The sequence below is a fragment of the Pongo abelii genome, chromosome 11, assembly GCF_028885655.2.
Source record: "Pongo abelii isolate AG06213 chromosome 11, NHGRI_mPonAbe1-v2.0_pri, whole genome shotgun sequence".
Lineage (NCBI taxonomy): Eukaryota > Metazoa > Chordata > Mammalia > Primates > Hominidae > Pongo > Pongo abelii.
In genome coordinates this window covers 58,543,415-58,556,028 of record NC_071996.2, presented here as the reverse complement: position 1 = coordinate 58,556,028, position 12,614 = coordinate 58,543,415, and the positions used below count along the sequence as shown (strand labels likewise).

Here is a 12,614-nt window from a genome sequence, read left to right as displayed (position 1 = left end):
CCATATGCCGTCTGCTTTTATACATGCACAGCCTCGTCGACTGTCAACCACTTGCACCAGAGTGGGACATTTGTTACAATTGATAAGCCTACATTGATAGGTTATTATTAATGGAACCATAGTTTACATTAGGGTTTACACTTGATGTTGTACATTCTATGGATTTGGACAAATTTATGATAATATATATTCACAAGTATTTTATCCTATAGAGTAGTTTCACTGCTCCAAAAATGCTCTCTGCTCTCCCTATCTTTCCCTCCCCTCTATCCCCTCACAACCAATGATACTGTCTCTATAGTTTTGGCTTTTCCAGAATGTTATAGAGTTGGAATCATATAGCTTGTAATCTTTCAGATTGACCTTCTTCACTTAGTAACATGCATTTAAGTTTCCTCCATGTCTTTTAATGGCTTAATAGCTAATTTATTTTTAACTCTGAATAATATTCCATTACCTGGATGTATCATAGTTTATTTATCCACTCACCTACCAAAAGGCATCTTGGTTGCTTTTAAGTTTTGGCACTTATGAATAAAGCTGCTATAAACATCTATGTTTAGGTTTTTGTGTGGAAGTACATTTTTGACTCTTTTAGGTAAATACCAAGGAGCAGAATTCTTGGATCATATGATATGAAAGAATATGTTTTGTTTTGTGACAAACTACCAGACGATATTCCAAAGAAGCTATGCAATTTCACATTCCCACCAGCAATGTTTGAGAGTGTTTGTTGCTTCAAATCCTTGCCAGTATTTGGTATTGACAGTGTTTGGGATTTTGGTCATTCTAATAGCTGTATAGTGGTATCTCAGTTTTTAAATTTTATTTTTAAATTTATAATTGACACGTAATAATTGTATAAGGTAGGTGCAAAAGTAATTGCAGTTTTTACCGTTACTGTCAATGGCAAAAACTGCAATTATTTTTGCACCAACCTAATACATATTTATGGGGTACAATGTGATGTTTTGACACATGTATCTGTAGTGTAATAATCAAATTGGGGTAATTATAATTTCTATTATTTTAAACATTTATCATTTTTTTCTCTCAACATTATATATTCTTTATTCATACATTCATTGAAAAAATATGTGCTGAGTACAGGCAGGTTCATAAATGCATAGAATTTTATGCATAAATGCAAACATCAATAATTTAATTTAATTTAAAGTTCTGGGATACATTTCTTAGTGATAAAAACATTAAAAATCTCTTCTGGCTATCTTTAAATATACATGATATTATTATTTGCTATAGTCACCTTACTGTGTAATAGAACACTAAAATTTATACTTCCTGTCTAACTGTAATTTTGTACCCATTAATTTGCCCTTTCCTGATGACATATGATGGGGAGCATCTTTTCATTTTCTTACTTATCATCTGTATATTTTGATGAGTTATCTATTCATGTCTTCTGCCCATTTTAAAATCAGATGTTTATTTTCTTATAGTTGAGTTTTAAGAGCTCTTTGTATATTTTGGCTAACAATCCTTAACCAGATATGTCTTTCGCAAATATTTCTTTCACAGTTAGTGGCTTGTCTTTTTTATTCTCTTGATAATGTCTTTTGCACAGCAACATGTTTAGTTTTAATGGGGTCCAGCTAGTTTATCAATTCTTTCTTTCATGAATTGTGCCTTCATGTTGTATCTAAAAAGTCATTGTCAAATTCAAGATCATTTAGATATCTCCCATGGGAATCTTATAGTTTTGCATTTTACATTTAGTCATTTTAAATCCATTTTGAGTTAATTTTTGTTGAGGGTATAAGGTCTGTGTCTAGATTCATCTTTTTGCATCTGGATATCTAGTTGTTCCAGCATCATTCATTGAAAGGATTATCTTTTCTTCATTATATTGCCTTTGCTCCTTTATTAAAGATCAATTGATCAAATTTATGTGGGTCTACTTATGTGGGCTCTCTATCTCTTTCATTGATTGATTTGTCTGTTCTTTTGCCAATACCATGCTATGTCAATTACTGCAACTTTACAGTGAGTCTTGAAGTCAGGTAGGGAATGTCCTCTGACTTTGCTCTTCTTCAATATTGAATTGGCTACTCTGGGTCTTTTGCTTTTCCATATGAACTTTAGAATCACAATTGGTGGAATCACAATATCCACAAAATAACTTTCTGGAGTTTTTTTTTTTTGACAGGGTCTCACTCTGTCACCCAGGCTGGAGTGCAGTGGTGTGATCATGGCTCACTTCAGCTTCGACCTCCTGGGCTCAAGAGATCCTCCCATCTCAGCTTCCCGAGTAGTTGGGAACACAGGCATGCACCACCACACTTGGCTAATTTTTAAATTTTTGTAGAGACGGGGTATTTCCATGCTGCCCAGGCTGATCTTGAATCCCTGAGCTCCAGTCATCCTCTTGCCTCAGCCTCCCAAAGTGCTGGGATTACAAGCATGAGCCACTGCACCCAGCCTTGCTGTAGTTTTGATTGGGATTGTGTTGAATCTGAAGATCAAGCTGGGAAGAACTAACACCTTGACCATATGGAGTCTTCCTAACCATGAATATGAAATCCCTCTCCATTTATTTAGTTAAAAAAACTCTCATCAGAGTTTTATACTTTTCCTCATGTAGATCTTGTATATATTTTGCCGGATTTATACCTAAGTATTTCATTTTTAGAGGGTACTAATGTAATTATTATTGAGTTTTTAATTTCAAATTACACTAGTTCACTGCTGGTGTATAAGAAAGCAATTGACTTTTGTGTATTAACCTTGTATCCTGCAAACTTGCCATAATAGCTTATTAGCAACTGGAGTTTTTGTGTGTGTGCCAGTTCTTTCAGATTTTCTACGAAGACGATCATCAGTCATTTCATGTGTAAACAAAGAAACTTTAATTTTTTCTCTCTAATATTTATACCTTTTATTTTCTTCACCTGTAGCATTAACTAGGACTTTCACTATGATGTTGAAAAGTGATGGTGAGAAGGAACATCCTTGCTTTATTCCTGATCTTAGTGGGAAACTTTGAATTTCCCACCACTCAGTATATTAGCTGTTTGTTTTTGTAGAAATTCCTTATCAAGTTGAGGGCTTTTCTCTCTATTCCCAGTTTAATGAGAATTTTTATCATGAGTGAGTGTTGGATTTTGTCAAATGTTCTTTTGTATTTATTGATGTGATCATGTGATTTTTCTTTTTTAACCTGTTACTGTGCTGAATTATATTAATTGATTTTGGATGTCAAAGTAGCCTGCATACCTGGGATAAATCCTATTTGGTCGTGGTACATAACTCCTTAAATACATCATTAAATTCTATTTTCTAATCTTTAGTTGAGGATATTTACATCCATGTTGATGAGAAATTTTGGTCTGTAGCTTTCTTTTCTTGTGATGCTTTTGTCTGGTGTGGGTATTAGGATAATGCTGGCTTCATAGAATGAGTTAGGAAGTATTGCCTCTTCTTCTGGAAGAGATTGTAGAGGATTAGTATATTTTCTTCCTTAAATGTGTCATGGAATTCGTTAATGAACCCACAAGGGCCTCATTCTGTTTTTTTGGGGGAAGGTTACTAATTATTAATTCAATTTCTTAATATAATCCTATTCAGACGGTCTATTTTGAGCTAATTTTTATACATGGTGCGAGGTATGGATTAAAGTTCTTTTTTGCATATGAATATTTAACTCTTCCAGCTCCATCTATTGGAGACACAATTCTCTCTTTACTAAATTGCGTTCTCATTTTTGTCAAAAACCAGTTGACGTTATATGTACACATAGATCTATTTCTAGACTTTTTATTATATTTCACTGATTTATTTGTCTATCTTGATGCCATATCCACACTTTATTATATATGTATTATATTCTAATTGAACATATTATATACTTTTCTTATTTATTTTGTTTGTTGTCTGTCTTTCTTACACCCTAAAATGCAAACTCTACCTGGGGAGAGATTTCTGTCACCTTTTTTGCTGCTGTTCATTTATTGCCCAGAATACTGCCTATCACATTGTGGTCACTTAACACATTTGGTTAAATAAATGAATGATGGACAGAAATAGAGAATTCAAGTGAAGATATGTTTAGCTTCTGTCAAATTGAAGTGACAACAGAGCCTCTAGCGAGAGCTAGCTTTTGAAAATCTGAAAACGTAGAGAGGTCTGATTAGAGATGGAGCTTTGGTACATATTGGCACAGAAGAGAAAATTCTTGGGACCTTTTCATTGTTTCGAATAACTTAAAGGCAACAGTAGGGACACCCGTATTCTTAGTGTCCATCTCTAGGAAACCAGTCACTGGTTTCTGCCTGGTATGAAGAGTCTTAGAAGCAGGATTTTCCTCTTTAAGGTATTTGGTATATAAGACTATGCATGCTTCTGGTCTCTGCTACTTGTTTGGGTTTGAAGCCCACCCTACCATCTTGACATTTGTCAGAGGCATGATCCTTTCCTTTTTATTTTAGTCAGCCTGGTCTTCCAATTGATCTTTGACTGCTGACTCCTGTACTTGTCTTGGTTCCACACTGTCTCCTTGGCCTGACTCTGTGTTTAATTATTGACCTTTTTGTGACTCTTAGGAACCGAGGCCTGAACTCTAGATTGACCACTGTCCATAGTTCAGTCACAATATGGAACCCTTTACAGTTAAATGAATTATCGAAGGGAGAAGGATATATATTAATATAAGTACAGGTCCCTGGGTGGAATCTTGTGGAATGCTGAAAGTAGAGGAAGGAACAAAGAGAATATAAAGAGAGTAAAATATACATATAAGGTGAAAGTGTATACAGGAGAGTTAATATTTTAATGAAGAAGAGATTAACCAACTGAATGAAATTTTACTGAAATATCATGGAGAATGAAGAATTAGTCAAGTCCATTGGATTGCACAAACAGGAAGCCATTGGTGACCTTTAATTACATCCTGGAATTTACTTGCTAGATAATTTTGGTACTGGTTTCAATGCACTTGAAAATGAACATATGTTTCCGTATGTGTAAATGTAAGCTTTTCAAAGAGATGGTTTGGCTTATTTTTTACTGGAGGTAAGAAATAGTGTTTTCTGTGTGTGTGTGTGTGTGTGTGTGTGTAGGTGTGTAGGGAGGAGAAGAACTTCAAATTTCTAGTCTTTTTCTTTGTCTTCTTTTTTCCTCTTCTTCCCCCTTTTAACACATCTAAATGGCACAGAAGTAGGAGGACATGGTCTGGTTTGAGGGGATAAGCTCTGGGTCAGACAAGTATCTTTATGTTTCCTGTAAAGAAAAAAATAGCTCTTTGTTCACCGATCTCAAACTCTGATTTATTCTCTTAAAGGCTAGCAGCATTTGGGGATCTGCTGTGTTCTACTGCATTCGACGATCCTGCTCATATGGTTTACATGACGGAACGGTCTCACACAGTTCTTTCAAAAGTTCAAATCTGGGCTTAAGAAGCTGAAACTGGCAGTGAGATGTGATTAAGCATATTGGAAGGACAAAGATAGTCTTGTGTTTCCACAACAGCCCGGGCTTAAAAGAGCTTATTTCAGCAAGAAATACGTGTATTTAAGATATATGTACATATGCAATATACATAGACTACGTATATAATTTATTGCTCTCATTTTAATAAAAATATTACTTCTTGCTAATGTAAAAAGATAACTTATTTAAAACCAAAAGTATTTGGGCAAGCACATCTCAGTTTTTGGAATTAAAAATGTTTTTGGTCAAAATGTTAGTGGCTCAGCTTATAGGTTGCTTTGTGGTGTACACACGCATATACATTTAAGATGTAGGCTAGAAGAAAAAGTACTAGTTTTTGGGATCCTGCTTGATTGCATGCCACAATTCAAGGTAAGCAGGTGGCTTAGGGAGATATAAAAGGCTTGCTAAACAAAGAATTTTATTTCCTGGATGGTGCCTGCAGGGGAGAAATTATGAAAGGAAAGCAGAAACCTGACAGTTAAAGAGAGTCCAGAATTTCGAAATGAAGTGTTTTTATTGATTTTAAAGGTATGCAAATTAATTACAATTTACAAACAAACATAAGCTTTTGAAAATGATAGATTATTTTAAGCAATAATAACAGGTGAAAAAATAGTTCATTATCCTCCATATGAAATCATAACTATAGCTCAGTAGAATGGTATGACTATTTTATCATAGATGACAGATTTTGTAAGAAACCAAACAAGTATACAATTTGAAAGAAAGAGTGGTATATTGCTTAGTTATCTATTCTTTTGCATAAGCTATTAATAAATAGATCAAATGAAAAAAATCTTTAGGAGATTTTATCATGCCAAATTTTCAGGTGTTTTGTTGCACCGATTCTAGCTTTAAATTATTTTTAAATAGTAAAGGCCATCCACCTCGAGCTAAAGAAAATCTTCATTTTAGTAGACATAGTAAATAAACACTGGGCACTTCTTGCATTTCTGAAATTAATAGTTATTTGGAGCCCCAAATGTGCACATTTGTTTTCTTATTTTCATAGGTGATTTCAGTAAGCAAAAATCCTTGTTAATCCTACATTCACATAGATAGAAGGTTAAAGTTGGTCAGTGAGCCAAGAAATACCATATCAGGGTTTCTTTCCCCTCCAATTGAAAAAGGTATAAATTGTGGAATTAGTGTATTGATTGAAGGCTACAACTTCAAGCAATCAGTTTTTCTGGCTTGACAAGATTATTTTATCCTACTTTTCTTTTATTATTATGTGTAGTATTTGAGTCATCCTTCAGGCAGATGAAGTGACAGCTTGATTTAACTCAATAAAATCCACCAGTTAGGTAACCTACTGAGCCGAACAAAAGATGAAAATGATGGCAAGGGGCAGGTGCCCTGTTAGTTTAAGCAAGCAGAGGAGTCTGGAACAGAAGAAAATATTAACAGAAATTATTCTCTAATCAATGCATTTCTATGGGAACTTGAAAGAAATTTGTAAAACCTTCTTGCTAGGCAATTGAGCAGATAATGCCTTTTCTTTAAATACAAAACAAAATAAACAAATCTTTAAAACTAGACTACATGCATGAAAAACAATACCTTCATAATGGCTGTGCTTTTGTGTAATTGCAGCAAGTAAAATAATCTTTAATTTTGTAGTATATCTGAGACGAAAATGCTGCACGATGGATTTGTAATAGCTTGGAAGTTAAAACTGTAATTTGTGTATCTTTCATTGAACCTAACATTTGCTTTCTTACGTCGTATCCAATTGATGCCTTACATGATTTCTTCAAATTAGAATATTTTAACATTTACAAATAATATCAATTTGAATTTTCCTGAGAAACCCAAATACATAAGCCATAGTAGATGTTTTGTTTGCAGAACTAGGAAAAGAGTCTTATAATTTAAAACGCTCACTTAAAGCGATTGAAGTTTCTTAGGATGTGCATTGCTCTTTGGTTACATATAAAGCTTTCGTTACTGACAATGAGAGCAGCTCCATAGGCAATTGGGAACAATTTGTATGAGCAGAAGTTTGATGTTAAATTAACAGTTTCATTAATACTCACTTTTCGAGCTTTAGAGGCCACACTATATTTCACATTACCTTAGTGTGCTGACATAAATACAGAAATCTTGGAAAAGTGTGCATGAGGTTTGTGGTGGGTGGGGTTTGAGGTTTGTGGTGTGGTTAGGGAGTGGAAGATAGGGAGTAGTTTAATTATTTTATGGAAATTTGGGAATTCCTTTTAAGGCAGCACTCTCAGGTTTCAAATGGGTCTGATCTGGTCTTTGCAGGAGATATATGTTATGTAACCCAAATATGTGAGAACCAATCCTTTAAATGCCTCCTAAAGTTTATTTTAATAAACAATACTGGTATCAAATAACTTTCAGAAATTTTTTGTGTAAAGTTAGCATAAATCTCTCATAGGATGGTAAATAAATTTTTCCTTGCATACTAATTTTAACCAGTTGGTAGCGTTTTCCCGACATTGTGAGAGGAGGATGATTCGGAGTTTCTATCCAGGCACAGCAGGAACAAATGAGATTTTAGCCATAACTGCCTCAAGTCCAGGTGGGGGAATTCATGGCCCACGGGCTGCTATTTTTTAACTACTTGTTTTTTTCAAAAGGATGTAAGTCATCTTTATTTGTTTAAATTTGTATTGTACAATTCTTATCTTTGCTCTTCTCTGACTTTTCCCTTTGACACACATTCGTCTCAGCAGAACTTTCCACAGTTAAGGGGAATTTCTGCTGGGAAAGGGAGGTAGTATTGAGGGGGTGTGACTTCTTGGGTTGGCAGCAGCCGTATTGTCTCCACTGACATAACAATGGTGTTGGCAACTTAACATCACTGAGAAGGAAAGCTAGGCTGGTGGTGCTCTGGGGCAGGTACCCCATTCACTGGAGGACCCGGCATTACAGGGATGAATTATTTCCAAATACTTCTCATTTCCTTTTTGACCCAACGAACTGGAAGTACCTTGAAAAGCTGTAGTTAACATAAAGGAAATTAAAATCTCATGCCTATGGGTATAAGATTTTTATACCCTTAAATCAAGGAGAGAGAGAGAGGGAAAAAAGGAAATATTTTTCAAATAATCCATGCAGGATTTCCCTCTTATAGCCAAAACAAATAGCACGTGTTTTATAAGCAATCACCTGCATATGCATGTAGTGACGTTATCTCACATATAATTTAGAAGGCAACATTAGATGTCCAAAACAGGATTCAGCTCTTATTAGCTCAAGAAGTTGAAATTAATTAAGGTGAGTAATTTTAATAAACTTCATTTAAAGAATGAATAACTTGTTAGGGCATTCATGATGAATGCTGACTTTTTGATCCCCACCCCTCCACATGTGCTCAATTTTATGTTTGTGATCAATACAAGGATAAAGCTGTTAGAGTGCCCCCCATTTAATTTCAAAATTTATGTAGGTTTTTTCCTCTAGCTTTATTTTATTTTATATCTAAGTATACATGTTTAGTGTGATGAGTTTTGATGATATATACCCACATTATCATTACCCAGAGCAATATATAGAACATACCTATCACCTTGAAATTTCCTTCATGTCCTTTTTGAAATTAATTCCAGATTCCTCCCCCTTTTTCATATGCACAAAGTCAATCAATGTTCTGATTTCTAGTTTTGTATGTATATAAAGTTTTGTTTGATTTTGGATTTCTTATAAATGGAATGATTTATAAGATGAATTATAAATGCATATGTTCTGTGCCTGGCTTCTTTCACTTAATAATATTTTTAAGTGAATTTTAAGATTCATTCATGTTGTTCTTTTTTATTTCTTAGTAGTATTTCATTATACAAAACATCACAATTTGTTTATCCATTCTGTTTTCAGTTTCTGGTTACTATGAATAAGGCAATTAAGTATAAGCCTTTTGTGGCGGCATAATGTTTTCACTTATCATGGTAAATAGCTAAGAGTGCAATTGATGGGTCATAGGTGAGATGTATGCTTAATCTTTAAAAACTCATTTGAAAATTTATGTGTATAAGTTAATTTTATTTTTTGGTGTGCAGTTTTATGAATTTTAACACAATATTCAGGATATAGAATGGTTTTATTACTCCCAAATACTCCTTTTTGATGCCCATTTGTAGTCAAACACTTCCTCCTTTTCTAACCTTTGGGAACCACTGATGTGTTCTTCATCCTCAGAGTCAAGATGAGATAAAAAACCGTTGAAGAGTTTTGAAGAGAGGAATTACTTGATCTAACTACTGCTTTAAAAAGATCACTCTATCTGCTATATTGAAAATAGACTGTGGGTTTATATATGCATACACATCAAGATAACATATAAATAGAATCATATTGTTTATAACCTTTTGAGATTGGCTTCTGTGATTCAGAAAACTGCCTTTGAGATTCATCCATGTTATTGTGTAAAACTATACCTTGTTCCTTTCTATTGCCGAATACTATTTTATTGTATGGATGTATCAAAGAATGTCATTTACTTGTTAAAGGACATTCACCTTGTTTTTAAGTTTCGGGCTGATGTTAGTAAAATTGTTATAAATAGTCAAGTACAGGTTTGTATAGGAATAGCTTTATCTCTTCATTTTTAAACTGTATGCATTTTACTTAATTTTTTCTTACTTCACTGGCTAGGCCTTCCAATAAAACATTGAATAGAGGCTGTGAGAATGGACATCCTTGCCTTGTGACTGATTTTATGATGTTAGCTGTGTATGCGTTTTTAAAAAATTTTTGTTTTTTCATTTCCTTTATCTGGTTAGGGAAGTTTCATTCTATTCCTCATTTGCTAAGAGTTTTTGTCCTGAATGGATGTTAAATTTTGTCAGCCTCCATCACGTTAACAGACTAAAGAAGAAAAACTAGGCAATCATAATAATTGGTACAATTAATAACTGTACCAATTAATATGATGAATTACCAAAATTGGCTTTCAATATTGAACTAACCTTGCATTCCTGAGTCAATCCAACTTTGTCATAATGTGTTATTTTTGAAATTTATTGCTGGTTTTCATTAGTTAATATTTTGTTAATAACTTTTGTTGGTGAATTTCATAATGGGTATTGGCCAGTAGTTTTATGTCTTGTTCTCTACTTGTCAGTTTTGTGTGTTATTCTGGCTACTTATAATGTGTTGGGTTTTAGTCCATCCTTTTCTATTTTTCTGGAGAAATTATGTAGAATTGGTATAATTTCTTTTTTAAATGTTTGGTAGAATACAACAATGAAAACATGTGCTTGGAAGGCAATTCCCTTACATTTCTGCACATTCTGTGATAATTTTTATTCCAGGATATCTTGTCAAAGGTGTTTGCACAATGAACAAACTTGGAAAATAGACAGTGTTTTTGACCATAGCAGAGGGCAGATTGATTTTCTATCCAGAATAAAAAGAAAATGTCTCCCTCTGGGCAGAGCTTTGGGCAAGTTTGCTAACAGTTCCCTTGTAAGATGGGGTTTCCTAGGCTCAGGATTCCTCAGCTATGACACAAACACACTGTGTGCACAGCATCTACCTGGGCTCCCTTCTATAACATTGTCATGTGATTTAGAGGCCAAGGGGAACCAACACAAACGTGAAGATTATGCTGCCTGCCATGCTGACAGTTATAAAGTCCTTTGTCTCTGAATCCAGAGCCTTGTGCTTTCTCCCAGCATTGAGGAAAATGACAAGAAAACTTTTTATCTTTCTAGCAGGGTAAAATCTTAGACCCTTCTCAGTTCTTCACCCTGAGAATAAGTTTCCTGTTATAGACAGGGCTCCTCTTATTTGAATTTGTTTATAATTATATAATATGAGCATGTTCCATTGTATAATGCTAACTGTTAATTTCAATTATTCTTCATGCATTCCTTCACATATTTACCAAGTGTTATTTGAATGCCAACCTTGTGACATGCACTATTTTAGGGTCTGAAGATACAGTGGTGAATAACAGAGAAAAATGTTTGTCTTTATGGAGCTTATGTTCAGGTGAGGAGAGACAGGTAAACAAATAAAATACACACTATAATATGTCAGATAATAATTAAAGCAGAGAAAGAGGAGAGGGACTACTGGTGGGGGTAGGGTTTTTTTTGTTTATTTGTTTTGTTTTTTATAGGGTGGTTACTGTTACAGAAACATTTGTGCAGAAATCTGAAGGAGGTGAGGCATGAGCCATGGCAACACTGGGGGGAAAGAGACCAGCAAAGAGACCAGCAAGTTTATAGGTCTTGACTTATGAGTGTAACTAGTGTTTCAGTAATAGTTAGGGACACAATTGCCAGAGCAAAGTAAGGGAGAAGGATGTGGTGGCTGATGAGATCATTAAGGCAGTAGAAACTGGATTGTATAAAGACAAACTTTTACTCTCAATGAGATAAGAAAAATTGAGTTTTGAAGAGAGTAATTGCTTGATCTAACTAATGCTTTAAAAAGATCACTGTATCTGCTATATTGAAAATAGATTGTGTATTTGTATGTGCATACGTGTGTGTGTGTCGGGAGGGAGAAGTGAAGATGAAAAGAGAAAAACACATTAAAAGCTTATTATAATTATTTAGTTGACAGAATATGGGACTGGGTTGTTAATGTTGGGGATGGTGAGAAGTGGTTAGATTCTAAGTTATATTTGGAATGTTTATCTAATAGAATTTACGGATGCATTGGATGTGAGTATGAGGGAAAGAAATGAGTTAATCTAGCTTCCAAGGTTTTTGACTTGAGGAATTTGAAAAATGGGAATGCCATTGAGATAAAGAAGATGATAGGGAGACCAAGTCCCAGACATGGTATCTTTGAGATAACTCTTGGACAACCAAGTGAAGATGTCAGGTAGACAGTTTGACAAATAAGGAGAAGATCTAGGTTAAAGTTTTGAGATTAAAGTTTGAGGTTAAAGTTGTACATTTTGAAGACATCAACGTATAGAAACTGGATATGACTACCTTGGGAGTGTGCATAGATAACAGAGAGAACATTCAGTGGTTGGCTAGAAGAGGAGAAAGAAACAAAGGAGACCAAAAAAAGAGACCTGAAAGGTAAAAGGGAAACCAGGAGTCTGTGTTCTTTCTAGCCACCTGAAGAAAATATTTCAAGAGGGAGTATGAGCATGTTTTAACAGATGCCGTAGGTGCTTCACTCACATCCTTGGACCTTGCTATTCAGAGCATTCCTGCCAACTTTCAGCTTCT

At 34.5% G+C, this 12,614-nt stretch overlaps 1 long non-coding RNA gene across 1 annotated transcript in view; it reads left to right on the top strand.

Annotated features, from left to right (window-relative positions):
- Positions 1 to 5,562: 5,562 nt before the first annotated feature.
- Positions 5,563 to 12,614, top strand: part of LOC129057997 (uncharacterized) — a 28,259-nt gene continuing 21,207 nt past the window's right edge. Inside the window, exons 1-2 of the long non-coding RNA XR_008522810.2 lie at positions 5,563 to 8,694; positions 11,350 to 11,412. This is a non-coding gene — a long non-coding RNA (uncharacterized LOC129057997). The remainder of the gene's footprint in view (positions 8,695 to 11,349; positions 11,413 to 12,614) is intronic.